General features: G+C 43.6%; 2 long non-coding RNA genes across 5 annotated transcripts in view; one reads left to right on the forward strand and one right to left on the reverse strand.

The window, feature by feature from the left end:
• The window catches only part of LOC123362932, a 78,304-nt gene that overhangs the window by 20,926 nt on the left and 42,924 nt on the right, over positions 1–14,454 (forward strand). The window contains exon 3 of one of the 2 annotated variants that reach the window (XR_006576650.1): positions 782–925. The exons of the other annotated variant lie outside the window; for it this stretch is intronic. This is a non-coding gene — a long non-coding RNA (uncharacterized LOC123362932). Of the gene's footprint in view, positions 1–781; positions 926–14,454 lie in introns of those variants that run through there. 2 annotated transcript variants of the gene reach the window in all.
• LOC123362930 overlaps positions 1–14,454 on the reverse strand; it is a 66,043-nt gene that overhangs the window by 6,004 nt on the left and 45,585 nt on the right. For all 3 annotated transcript variants that reach the window (XR_006576647.1, XR_006576646.1, XR_006576648.1), the window contains one exon: positions 1,047–1,205. This is a non-coding gene — a long non-coding RNA (uncharacterized LOC123362930). The remainder of the gene's footprint in view (positions 1–1,046; positions 1,206–14,454) is intronic.

Raw genomic sequence — 14,454 nt, forward strand, 5'->3', positions numbered from 1 at the left:
ATGGAGAGCACAGCTGGGAAGATCTGAAAGTAGGATTAAAGTGGAGTTCCCCTCCGGCACAGATCTGTTTCTCGCTGAAAGGGTATATATAGATTTATGCAGGTGAAAAATAGGCATGAATACAGCAGTCAGCATTTAACCCTTCCCCTCCTGCAACGTTGAGGAAGTTCAGATCAAGGTCAGAACTTTGTGGTTGGCCTCATCTTGGCTCAGCTTTCTGCTCCGTTTGCATAGGTGCTCTTACTAAGACTGTAAAATGGCAGCTTGGGAAAGAGAGGGAGAAGAATGCTATTGGGAATCTCTTAGGATAGCCTTGCTTCTCAAGCAGAGGAGCTGTGTTCCCTTTCGACATATATGATCTTATTTCGCTTGCTGAGTTAGTGTGTTAGCTGACAGGCCCAGAACAAAACCTCAAATCCCAACACCCTCAAACGTGGGTGATGTTTGCATCCACAGCTGTACATTGCAGCCTGAGCCATTTTCCCCATTTCTCCCCAGTCAAATGGACTTTCCAGGAGGCTGTCTATATGGGCCTTTGCAGAGGGAGCTAACAAAGGGGGGGACCTGGCAACATTTGTCATAAGACATCTTTTAAATAACATTGCATTGCTACATGCCACCTACATGGGGGAGGGACAATGGATGTTTGCAGGGTGTTCCTCCAGCGTGTAATTTTATCTACATTGTCAAATAAGGTTTTGTTGTTGCTTTTCAACATCTCCATTAAGCTTTTGTCTGGCACACTGACTCCCATTGTGCCATCCTTTTCTCTCTTCCACAGAGGGGCTGGAGCAATGTGTATGGTGGGGGTGCTGAGAGCAATTGAACTAGACTGTAAACCCTGTATATGAGGGAAACCACTTTCAAGCCAGGGGATGCTGCAGCACCACCCCCCTCCCGCACCCGTGGTTCCAGCGGCTTTGCTACTCCAGGTAGATATTCGAAGTAATTACACTTTCCGTTCTTGGGGGTGGGCTAGACTAGAGTGGAGAGGGCACTGGAGTGGGGCTTGGAGACGTCACTGTATTCTGGGCTTGGCCACTCACCTGCTTGGTGAATTTGGCCATGCCACTTCACCTTGCTATGCCTCTTGTTTCTCCTCCCACCGCTTGTTGGTCTTGTCTCGGGTGCTGTCTCTCACTGTGTGTTTGCACACTGCCCAGCACAGTGGAGACCCAAGGTCAGTTGGGGCCTCAAGGTGCTACCTATAAATATAATAATAACCAGAGAGGATGTTTGACAAGATGACCTAGTAGATGCTAAGGATGCAAAAGGTGTCTGCTTCTTCGTCTTCCACTAAAAGGCTTGGCAAAGGACTATTTAAGGGACTTGTTGCATAAATTCCATTAATACAGCCTCTTTGTCAATGCAACATTCCTAAACACTAGAACCAAGACTCCAGGAAGCCACCAATTCAAATGAATGTGGTGGCCAGTGGTAATATCTGGCTGCTAAACTTAAAACACCTCAGGGATCAGTAACTCCAGCAATGGAATCTACCGTTTTGAGAGAGGGAAAACATATAGATTACAGCAGATACTGCAACCCCATGCAGTACCTTTGGAGATCACTGTATTAAATCTGTCACTGGCTTATGTCTGGCTGTGTTCTACTCCAGGGGGGGAGGGTTACCACAGCTCCTCGGGAACTAAAAACAGATGCGGGGTGATTAAGGTAAGTCGCTGAGACTAAACAACTCGAGAGAGGTACCACTCCCTGGAGAGGTTTGCTTGTACTGGTTCAGGCTGGGTTTTCCAGAGACTCAAACTAAGAAAGGGCTTTTGGTATAAAAAGGCTGAGTTTAACCTGACCCTGAGCCTTCTTTCTGATTCAGCAAACGGGGATGGGCCCCAACCGTTGTGGAAGGGTTGGAAAGACTTTGGCCTGCTTGGGCCCCATTAGACTGGTGGGTGACTCTCGGTGTGTTTAACTCTGTTTATTGTTTTTATTGTGTTTTCTCTGTGATGCTCTTACCCAAAGAATAAATGTGCTTGCTTAGAAAGAGCTGTGTGGTAACTTGCACGGTCCATAGTCCTTGGAGAGAAAGGAAAGCACAGGCACTGGCCGTTAGGCAGACTGGCTTGCTGTGGATATCTCAGTGTATGGCAGATGGCTGTGCAGCCTTAAAACCCCTGGAGAGAAGGGAGTGGGGCCAGGGTCCCAACCAAGGGTGATGGAAGCTCCCTAAAAGTTGGGTGGCCACCAGCACCCAAACCGTGGCTCCCATGCCACCCCTTCCCATGCCACCCCTTCTCTCATGCCACCCCTACCCCCCCAAGCCTCCCACTGCCCCCTTCCCCAAGGCCACTCCCCCATGCTGCCCTTTTCCCCTGATGCCCTACCTCCTTCCCCCTGAGGCATAGCCCTTCCACTTTTAAATTGATGGTGCCAGGGCCCCCTGCCCTCCCCGCCTCCATTCCGGCATCCCTGGTCCCCGCCCAGAGACAGGTGATGGCTGGAGACCTGAGACCTGGCTGGCCACTCCAGGAGTGGACTACATTGAGGGGGTGGGGGTGGGGGGAGGAGCAGAAATACAAGTGCAGTTACTATGAAACTGTGACACCAATGATGAGGAATATTGGGCCAGATCTCGCTCGCTGTACTGACATTCCATTAGGTCACAGCCGCTCAGGTGAGTGGGTGTTTTCCGCAGGGGTTGAGGTCATTACCACCTGTAATTCCAAAGGCTGACACACTTTTTCTCCCCCCCCACCCCCTTCAGCCCAAACAATTGCACGTTCACTTGCTATATTAAGATCCTATATAGCAAATCCTGGGGATTACGAAGCATTAGCCGAGTGCATTAACACTCCATTACTGTGTTTGTATTTCTGGCACATTTATTCCCTGTGAACACTAAGGCTCCACCTTGAACCAGCCCGAGGATGGGCTTCCCCATGGAAGATGGTAAAGGAGGACAACATACCAGTCATGCTTTTATAGGCTGTTGGACAGCACTGACAGTCTAACCCCAGATAAGTAATGGAATGTGCTTCAGGAACATAAATAGATCCAGACGGTTACAGGATCCAAAGCAATTAATTTTAAGGCAGAGTCCCTCACACAGAGTCTTCAATCAGCTAACCGACAATGCCCCTACCAAAAAACCTGCAACTTCATGCTTTGTTGGGGTGGGGTGGAGGGTTATTCATTGGCCAGCCAGGAGGCTCCTGTTCCTGATATAGTATTAACAGTATTGACCTGGGCTTAATTACAGTGCATGAAAACTGTAAATAAAATATATTTCTTTGAGGAGGTGAATTTGATTAAATAAATCTATCAGGAAGCGAGAACAACCCGACCTCAAATGCAAAAAAACAAAAACTATTCAGGCATTTACTGTAGCCTCAGGTTATCTTAATCTTCCAGTGCAATCCTGTGAACTCCCTTTTCTGTATTTTTACACAACTCAGCTAGAACTCTTCTCCAGGTTCTCATCCTTTCCTGTCTCAACGGCTGCCTTTACCTTCCTTCTGGCTCCTGCTCCTGCAATCTTACCCCCTTCCTCCTCAAACGCACTCAAAACACATCTGCAGAATCACTGCCAAGCACAGTGTGGCCCTGATCTTTGACTAGGGTTCTTAGGCATGACTGCAATACAGATAATAATAATCTTCCCTGCTTATTGCTTTGACCACGTTGCCCCCAGGTTTGCATCCGTCCACTGGCTCCCCCTTTCCCATTGCATTAAGCACAAACTGCTGTTCTTCACTTATAAGCCTTTTATGACTTAACCCCTAGCCGAGCCACTCATCTACAGTCAAGCCCCACCCCGCACCGCCACCGCCGCCTCTGCTCTGCCAGTGATGGCAGTCTTCACTGAGCAATGAATAATGAAACTTACTGAGGAAGTTATATCCATTTTTCTACCAATGTGCAGTACCACAGTTTGAGTGTGTGGCTTGTGAGCCTAAAATCCAAAAGTGGCCTTCGAAACAGCCCCCACAAAACTGTGCATGCACTTGCTTACATGTGAAAAAACCAGGTGCGGCTCCAGGCACCAGCACAGCAAGCACGTGCCTGGGACGGCAAGCCGCGGGGGGGCAGCCTGCCGGTCTCTGAGAGGGTGGCAGTCAGGCGGCCTTTGGCGGCATGCCTGCGGGAGGTCCACCAGTCCCGCAGGTTCAGTGGCAATTTGGTGGCGGGCACGCCTAAGGAGCGGGAAACGCCGCCGAATCTGCGTTAGCAGCCGCCGAAGGCTGCCTGACTGCCGTGCTTGGGGCAGCAAAAAGCATAGAGCAACATATTACCAAAAACACATTGGAAAAACTAGAGGGAGTTGAGAGAAGAGCGATAAAAATAATCAAAAGGCCAGATGCATGTGTAGCAGAAAGATTACAGGAGCTAAATATTTACCTGGCTAAGGGCCCGATTAAACACACATTGAAATCGATGGGAATCTTTCCGTTTATTTCAGTGGGAGCTGGATTATGCTCCAAGTGACAGCCAAAGTGGACTCAGCAATAATTTACAAAGCTTTGCAACGGAGATGGGTCCAAGTCTCAAAGTTCAAACTTCTTCAAATGTCAGAATGTTTGTTTGGGTCCACGGTTTCAGCTCCGTTTGAAACCTCAAGGAGAGATTATTTAGGGTTCATGACATTTGGATCCAGGTTCCAGTTCAGGCCCATTTCCCATTTTAAACAGGGAGTTTTTTATTCATGTTGTCACATTTCAATCTGACTCTTTTTTTCCCCAATGCCCTAGCAAAGTGACCATGTTTAATATGCTCGAAGTGAAGCACATTAGATAAATAAGCAAAATGTACCAGAAAAAAAAGATTAAAACTACCACACAAAAATGCCTTGCTTTCAACAAGTACTGTTTGGAGACTATTCCAAAAACACTGCTAACTGCAGTTACTTAGTTACCATTGTCTTTTTGGCTGCTCATCTTATTCAAGCTATTAAGTTGGGAAGCCACTGATTTGTTTACAAGCTGAGATAAACTATTAAGTTTTGTGTGCAACGTCTTGTTCTGATTTTGTCCAGACACATGGCAAAGACAGCAATACTGACAGACTTAAAGAATGGTTCTTCTCCTTTTTAAACTTAATTTGATTTATTTCAACCTAATAAAAAGTAATGGGTTTATTCCTAAACCAAAATGATCTTTGACCCAAACTTCCTCTCAAGTGCATGTGAGGCGATTCTAGATAGAGATTACAGTTGACATTCTGTCCTGTGCCTTCTAAAGTGGAGAAATTAGTCTAGAATAGAATAGTGTTCACACAGGGATTTATACTGATATAACTATAGTGGAATAATTATTTTGGTATAGCTAGGGCAGGAAATTTCCCCATGTAGACAAGCCTTAAGAGGTACAGCACAGAACTCTCAGCCCAGGGGAAAAGGGAGCTAAAATGGCACCTTTAAGCCACCTTTGTAACACTCCCCCCCCCCCCCCGCCCAAATTCTAGCTGCATTTGGGTCTGGAGAGATCCCTGGCATTGATTTAAATTAAACTGAATTAAGGCCACTTTAATTCTGAATGAGAGCATCCACATTGGGGATTAATTCAGTTTAATCAGTCCACTTTAAACTCACTCCTTTAGTTAAAAGAACAGGAGTACTTGTGGCACCTTAGAGACTAACAAATTTATTTGAGCATAAGCTTTCGTGGGCTAAAACCCACTTCATCGGATGCATAGACTGGAACATACAGAAAGAAGATATTTATACATACAGAGAACATGAAAAGGTGGGAGTAGCCATAGCAACTGGAAGAGGCCAATCAACTGAGATGAGCTATCATCAGCAGGAGAGAGAAAGAAACCTTTGAAGTGATAGTCGAGATGACTCCTTTAGTTAATATGGATTAATTTTCCTGAGTGTCCCAATGTGGACAAGCCCTTAGTATATAAGGAAATAGCAAAATTGAGTGTACATTAAATCCTTCCAAATGTAAGCAAACTGAAAAATAGAGAAAAAAGGTGTTTTCCGCTAGTGTTTTTCAGTTGTAGTTATTTTAACGTGATTTTTTTAACAATCACAGGTACCTAGTTTGAAAATAGAAATATGCTTTGGCCTCTTTATGATGTCTGAAGAAGACTGGAAAAGTTTGGGAGCTTTTTTCTATTTGCTTTTAAATTAGAAATGCAGGTCTGGTCTAGTCTGGAAGAGTCAGAGAACTCGTGGAATGATGTCACAAGAAAGTAAGTAAGCCGGCATTGGACAGTTGAGCGGGAAAGGGATTTTCAGTCAGTGTACAAAGCTCTTAGATTTTGTTTGCTTTTATTGAGGACTATTTTTTGCAGACTAATTTACATGTTTGAGCAGGGAAGTTCTTAGAGATTCAAAAGCTCCTCCCTTAGATTAAGGAGCTTCAGAACAGAAAATACCTCCCTTGAGACCTTCACTTTGAGAGGAAGGATGGTCCATTTGCCAGGATCAGGGGCGGTTCTAGGCATTTTGCCGCCCCAAGCATGGCAGGCAGGCTGCCTTCGGACCCTCCGCAGGCACACCACCGAAGGCAGCCTGCCTGCCGCCCTCGCAGTGGCCGGCAGAACGCCCCCAGTGGCTTGCCGCCCCAAGCACGCACTTGGCGTGCTGGTGCCTGGAGCTGCCCCTGGCTACGATACTAGCTTTCATTCCCTGCTCTGCTACGGGCTTCCTGTATAACCTTGGGCAAGACACTGAGGCCCAGACTTCAATGGGAGTTAGGTGCCTAAATACTTTTGATGATCTAGGCCTTAATCTTTCTATGCCTCAGTTCCCCATTTATATAATGGGGATTATTACACTTCCCTACCTCACACAGCTGATGTGAGAATAAACACAGACACATTCTGATGCAATGCTAATGGGGTCCGTATATGTACCTAAGATAGATTCAGCAGGTCCTTCAAAGAAGACACGAACTGATAGTCCTGATATTTTTAAGATTAAATAAATTCACCTTTCAGGACCCCATAAAGAAGCAAAAAAGGCGACAAATCAATATTTTTTGTAAATTCTTTGCAGGTTCCCTTTAAGGGCTACTTTTTCAATGCATCTTCCTTTTCGGTGTGCACCCATTTTCCAACACAACTGTTGCATTTGCAAACAGACTTGGTGGCCACAGACGAATTCCTGCATTCACACAGATTGGAGGAGATTAGATATACATATTTTGGCCAGCAGAATGAATACTCTATGTTGAGTTTCACATTGCACTGGCTTCCAGACAGCAGATTGGGTCACATTATAAGCCTTTGTGTATCTAACTTCTGCATATCAAAGGACTGATTGCTGAAACCCCAGGAGCTTTGAAATGAGTATTAATGTTATTTCCACACAGCAAAAAACACAAACAAAGCAAATCAACTTTACTATGAGTTAAATTTGTTCCCTTTTATTAATATAGCTCATAACAAGAAGATAAAATTAAGATACATAAAAGCTTAAAAAGCTACCCCAATGATAGGGATAGAGAATAAGACTGAGAATATATTATTGCCCTTATATAAATCCATGGTACGCCCACATCTCGAATACTGTATACAGATGTGGTCTCCTCACCTCAAAAAAGATATTCTAGCACTAGAAAAGGTTCAGAAAAGAGCAACTAAAATGATTAGGGGTTTAGAGAGGGTCCCATATGAGGAAAGATTAAAGAGGCTAGGACTCTTCAGTTTGGAAAAGAGAAGACTAAGGGGGGACATGATAGAGGTATATAAAATCATGAGTGATGTTGAGAAAGTGGATAAGGAAAAGTTATTTACTTATTCCCATAATACAAGAACTAGGGGTCACCAAATGAAATTAATAGGCAGCAGGTTTAAAACAAATAAAAGGAAGTTCTTCTTCACGCAGCGCACAGTCAAGTTGTGGAACTCCTTACCTGAGGAGGTTGTGAAGGCTAGGACTATAACAATGTTTAAAAGGGGACTGGATAAATTCATGGTGGCTAAGTCCATAAATGGCTATTAGCCAGGATGGGTAAGAATGGTGTCCCTAGCCTCTGTTCGTAAGAGGATGGAGATGGATGGCAGGAGAGAGATCACTTGATCATTGCCTGTTAGGTTCACTCCCTCAGGGGCACCTGGCATTGGCCCCTGTCGGTAGACAGATACTGGGCTAGATGGACCTTTGGTCTGACCCGGTACGGCCTTTCTTATGTTCTTATGCTATGTTCTTATCCATTATGGTTGATATATATATATATATATATGTTCCATTACCCTTACAGCTGTTGCATTCAGTTAACAATATACATATGTAAAAGATTAAAATTCACTACACTTTTCAACAACATTCACTCTGACCCACAGATCTATTTGCAAGCTCTTTCATTCATCTTTGTTTTAACCCCTAACAAAGGGATTTAATCCCATTTTAACTGGAAAACTAATCACAGCCATAACTACAGAGCCACTAACAACACTTCCATAGCAAAGGACTGAGATTTTTCCTTGAAGTTACTTTGAATAGGGGCAGGGAGGGATCAGAGCCTCCCTGCCTAAACAGCCAGCCAGCTCTGACTGGTTTTAGCTCAGGCAAACCTCCTGGGGGAAATTCACTCCAATGTGGAGGGCATTTGCAAGGCCCCTTTGCACCACTGACCTCTCAACACAGGGCCTAAATGGGGCTAGGGCATGGCTACACTTGCGAGTTAGAGAGCATTAAAGCAGCCCCATGCGCGCTAACTCACGACGCGGTTAGGGAAACTCATTTGTGCAAAGCCAGTCGCAATGTCCTGCACGTTACCCAGAGTCACGGTTCTTCTGAGCGGGATGTGATTAATGGCCCTGCAAACTTGCATCAACACAAGTCCAATGGCCGGCTTTCCTACTCCAAACTGGTTAGCGACCGATTGGTAGCTGTCTGGAGTTGCCAGCTTCCAGATTGCATTAGTCACCCGCTTCTCCACCGGCAGGGCAGCTCTCAATCTCGTGTCCTTGTGCCACAGGATGGAGATGAGCTCCTCACACAGTCCCACGAAAGTGGCTTTTCTCATCTGAAAGTTCTGCAGCCACTGCTCGTCATCCCAGACTTCCAGGACGATGTGATCCACCACTCAGTGGCGTTCCACGGTGGTGAGCATGTCTGTGAATGCCACAAGCAATCTCGTGTCATATGCTTTACTTGAGTAGATATCATCGTCAGAGTCCTCACTGTCAGTTTGGACAGTGATTTCCCTACACCCCCCCCCTGAATTTCCCCAACACCCCCTCCAGTTTTGTGAACTAGTTACATGCCAAACCTGGTGGCTGAACTTTGCGACTTTGTCCTCACCCACAACTATTTCACATTTGGGGACAATATATACCTTCAAGTCAGCAGCACTGCTATGGGTACCCGCATGGCCCATAGTATGCCAACATTTGTATGGCTGACTTAGAACAACGCTTCCTTAGCTCTCGTCTCCTAATGCCCCTACTCTACACTGATGACATCTTCATCATCTGGACCCATGGAAAAGAAGCCCTTGAGGAATTCCACCATGATTTCAACAATTTCCATCCCACCATCAACCTCAGCCTAGACCAATCAACACAAGCGGTCTGTTTCCTTGACACTACTGTGCTGATAAGCGATGGTTACATAAACACCACCCTATACCAGAAACCTATTGACCGCTATACTTACCTACATGCCTCCAGCTTCCATCCAGGACACACCACATGATCCATTGTCTACAGCCAAGCTCTAAGATACTACCGCATTTGCTCCAATGCCTCAGACAGAGACAAACACCTACAAGATCTCTATCAAGCATTCTTAAAACTACAATACCCACCTGCTGAAGTGAAAAAACAGATTGACAGAGCCAGAAGAGTACCCAGAAGTCACCTACTACAAGACAGGCCCAAAATAGAAAATAACAGAATGCCACTAGCCGTTACCTTCAGCTCCCAACTAAAACCTCTCCAGCGCATCATCAAAGATCTACAACCTATCCTGAAAGATGATCCCTCACTCTCACAGATCTTGGGAGACAGACATGTCCTCGCTTACAGACAGCCCCCCCAATCTGAAGCAAATACTCACCAGCAACCACACACCACAGAACAAAAACATTAACCCAGGAACCTATCCTTGCAACAAAGCCTGATGCCAACTCTATCCACATATCTATTCAAGGGACACCATCATAGGACCTAATCACATCAGCCATGCCATCAAGGGCTCGTTCACCTGCACATCTCCCAATGTGATATATGCCATCATGTGCCAGCAATGCCCCTCTGCCATGTACATTGGCCAAACTGGACAGTCTCTATGCAAAAGAATAAATGGGACGCAAATCAGACGTCAAGAATTATAACATTAAAAAACCAGTAGGAGAACACTTCAACCTCTCTGGCCGTTCAGTAACAGATTTAAAGGTGGCAATTTTGCAACAGAAAAGCTTCAGAAACAGACTCCAATGAGAAACTGCTGAACTTGAATTAATATGCAAACTAGATACAATCAATTTAGGCTTAAATAGAGACTGGGAATGGCTGAGCCATTACACACATTGAATCTATTTCACCATGTTAAGTATCCTCACACCTTCTTGTCAAACTATCTTAAATGGGTCATCTTGATTATCGCTACAAACGTTTTTTTTCTCCTGCTGAGAATAGCTCATCTTAATTAATTAGCCTCTTAGAGTTGGTTGGGCAACTCCCACCTTTTCGTGTTCTCTGTATGTGTATATATATCTCCTCACTATATGTTCCATGCTATGCATCCGATGAAGTGGGCTATAGCCCACAGAAGCTTATGCTCAAATACATGTGTTAGTCTCTAAGGTGCCACAAGTACCCCTGTTCTTTTTGCGGATACAGACTAACACCATTGCTACTCTGAAACATGCCAATTTAATGATTGTTTGGAAATTTGAATTGAAATTGAAACATTAGTACACACTTTAAAAGCATATACAGTGTATGATAAAATACATAGATCTGAAAAAGTATAATAGATTTCAAAAGTATGAACATAGACTAGCTTCCTTATACAGCTGGTTTTTATGACAATGTCAGTGCATTCATTTCGGTGATGTTGGCCAACCTAATAATTTCAAATGATGATTTGTAAGCAAAGTCTCAATGAGCTCTCCCTGACAACTAATGATGAGCTGGGGCTGGGGGGAAAGGCTTCAGGACCAGATTGTATTTACATTCACACCTAATCTACCTAGGTACCCAGCAAACAGAGCTGTGTTGCCCAAGTGATAGATTTTGGCTGGGGTTGGGTTACAAATCACTTGAATGTGGGGGGTAGGAAATGAAATGTTGTTCTTATTGTATGAGCAAAGGTCAGTAGAACTGTACTTAGCCTGCGCTGATTGACCTCTATCGTATCCTTCCTTAATCGTCTCTTTTCTAAGCTGAAAATTCCCAGTCATTTTAATTTCTCCTCCTGTTTCATACCCCTAATCATTTTAGTTGCCCATCTCTGTACCTTTTCCATTTCCAATGTAACTCTTTTGGGATGGGGTGACCAGATCTGCACACAGTATTCAAGGTGTACACATACCATGGATTTATATAGAGGCAATATGATATTTTCTGTCTTATTATCTATCCCTTTCTTAATGATTCCCAACATGCTTTTGGCTTTTTTGGCTGCCGCTGCACATTGAGTGGATGTTTTCAGAGAACTATCCACAATGACTCCAAGATCTCTTTCTTGAGTGGTAACAGCTAATTCAGACTCCTTCATTTTGTATGTATAGTTGAGATTGTTTTCCAATGTGCATTACTTTGCATTTATCGACATTGAATTTCATCTGCCATTTTGTTGCCCAGTCACCCAGTTTTGTGAGATCCTTTTGTAGCTCTTTGCAGTCTGCCTGGGACTTAACTATCTTGAGTAGTTTTGTATCATCTGAAAATTTTGTCACCTCTCTGTTTACCCATTTTTCCAGATCATTTATGAGTATGTTGAACAGTAATGGTCCCAGTACCGACCCCTCTGGGATACCACTATTTATCTCTCTCCATTCTGAAAACGGATAATTTATTCCTACCCTTTGTTTCCCATATTTTAACCAGTTACTGATCCATGAGAGGACTTCCCTCTTATCCCGTGATGGCTTACTTTTCAAAAGTCAATTTAAATTAAATACATTTTAAAAAATTTTTTAATATATTTTTTAGAAATCTAGACCTGTTATGTGTAACTTGCATTAACCTTATGTTAAATTTGCATTATCCTAACAAAACATTTACTTTATTCATATCTCTTTTATATATCTCATTAGCCCTGACACCCACCCCCTGTAAATTCGAACACCCCCCCCCCCTAATTTCAATTCCTGGGGAAACTACTGAATTTGGATCTTAAGGAGTAACTTGTCTGCCAAACGTGACATGCTGGCGAGACAAGTCAGCATATTCCTCAGCAATTCGGGCTCCATTCCCGCAGACCGAAAGGGAAGACAGAGTGTGCAGTACAAAAAACGTTGAAAGATGACGCCAAATATGGACGGAAGCACAAGGATTGCTGGGATGCAAACTGATGCATCACAGTGTGTTGGGACAGGACCCAGAATGCCCCACACCCTCCATCCCCTTCCCACAAGCCACAGTGCCAGAATGGGAAGAGGTACACTGTGGAATAGCTGCCCATAACACACTGCTCCCAATGCCGCTGCAAGTGCTGCAAATGTGGCCATGCCAGTGCGCTTGCAGCTGTCAGGGTGGACAGACTGCAGCGCTTTCCCTACTGCGCTCTCCAAAAGCTGGTTTAACTCAAAGTGCTCTACATTTGCAAGTGTAGCCATGCCCTTAGTGTTGTTCAGTGCCTTATGCAGGACCTTTGTATGGAGGTGGATTTCATCTTTGCAGGGTAACTCTCTCCACATCCCAGCAAGGGTGTTTCTGGCTTGTTGTGAGTGACTCTTCTCTGTAATGAAGGTATGATCTCAGGGTTACCTTTAATCTAGGTGATCCTCTTTGGTCTTCCCCAGAAATATCACAGGCCTGTTTCTATTGTCCTAACAAATGCAGAACTCCCATTAAAAATCAGTAGGAGTTACATTCTGTGAGGGCGATAGGGGCAGGAAGCTTTCTCAAGCATGTTCAGGAGAAAGATGCAGGATAAATACGAGCAGGATTTTTCATAAGCTTTCCGATTATGCTTATCCTTGTAGTAGCTGAGCATCTGACAAACATGTAGCCTCACGACCTCCCTGGGACCAAGGGAAGTATTATTTTTCTCAGTCTGGCTTCCCTAACTCACACAAGTAGTCTATGGCGGAGATGAGACTAAAACCTAGATCTCCTGATTCCTGTGTGTGGGCCTTATATAATTAGACTTTGTCACACATTTAAAAGGCCTGTGTGACAGTTCGGTTTTAGAGGGTTGAGACTCGTGCAGTATATTGCTTTCAGGACTCTGTTTTATCAATAAAGCAAAGTGATGGCTTTATTGATAAAACAGAGTCCTGAAAGCAATATACTGCACGAGTCTCAACCCTCTAAAACTGAACTGTCACACAGGCCTTTTAAATGTGTGACAAAGTCTAATTAAAGAGATACATGATGAAAATTGACGAGCGTACCACTTGTATTCATGCACAATTCATCTCTTAAAGGGAAGCTTGAAAAAAGATACATGTGCGGTCATGCTTTATCCCTTAATGGGATTTACTTTAAATATTTATGTAGTTTGTTTACTTTTTGCATTTCACTCAACTTGGTCATTGAAACTACACTGGTCAGATTCACTTTCCAGTTTTAATGAACCATCTGGGAAGTGCTGTAGGGGTATTTTTAAATCTGGCTTTTCACATGTTTAAATCTAAAACATCTTAAACTGTTTTTGCTCATTTATTTTAAAATCATGAAGACATAAGCCTAGATTTTGTAAAATTTCTTTATGCAAAATCTATATTTTGAACCTAAAAATGACAGTCTCTCTTTAAGGTGTATCTAAGTTACTTTTTTAATAACCTAATTTTCATTATTCAACATATCTGATTTCAATAATTTACAATAATAAAGAGTGAGAGATTACCAGGTATGTGAGGGACAGAGGTAAATTTAGGTCTAAAATATTCACTACAAGATATTCCATAATCTGTTATTCCTGATAGGTATGGTCCAACCATTAAAATAAACCTTATGCAATTACATACACACAAATACATGAAAAGAACATAATTAAGCTTACAAAAATCAAGCACTCAAAATTTGGGAAATGCCAGAATTAAGGTTTTCTGTACATAGCAATTTGTGCGTAATTCCCTAGGTTTTTTTTTTAAAAAGCAAACTGAAAAGAACAGAAATTCCATCATGTGGCATCACATTGAAACCCACATGAGTCACCATCAGGGCTGGAACCTTTATCCACCGGAGAGATCTCTGCCACTTGAGATAGCAGAGAAACTGGCAGCAGTAATAGGTTGAAATCTTTGTGTGGAGCAGCACTATATAGGGACACGGTGCTTTGCCAGTGAATTACACAGATATTTGCTGACAGCAGAGGAATGGTAAGAGTCCAGAATCTTGAGCTCCAATCCAGACTCTGCAGAGGAA

This window comes from Mauremys mutica, chromosome 2 (assembly GCF_020497125.1).
Source record: "Mauremys mutica isolate MM-2020 ecotype Southern chromosome 2, ASM2049712v1, whole genome shotgun sequence".
In the NCBI taxonomy this organism is placed as follows: domain Eukaryota; kingdom Metazoa; phylum Chordata; order Testudines; family Geoemydidae; genus Mauremys; species Mauremys mutica.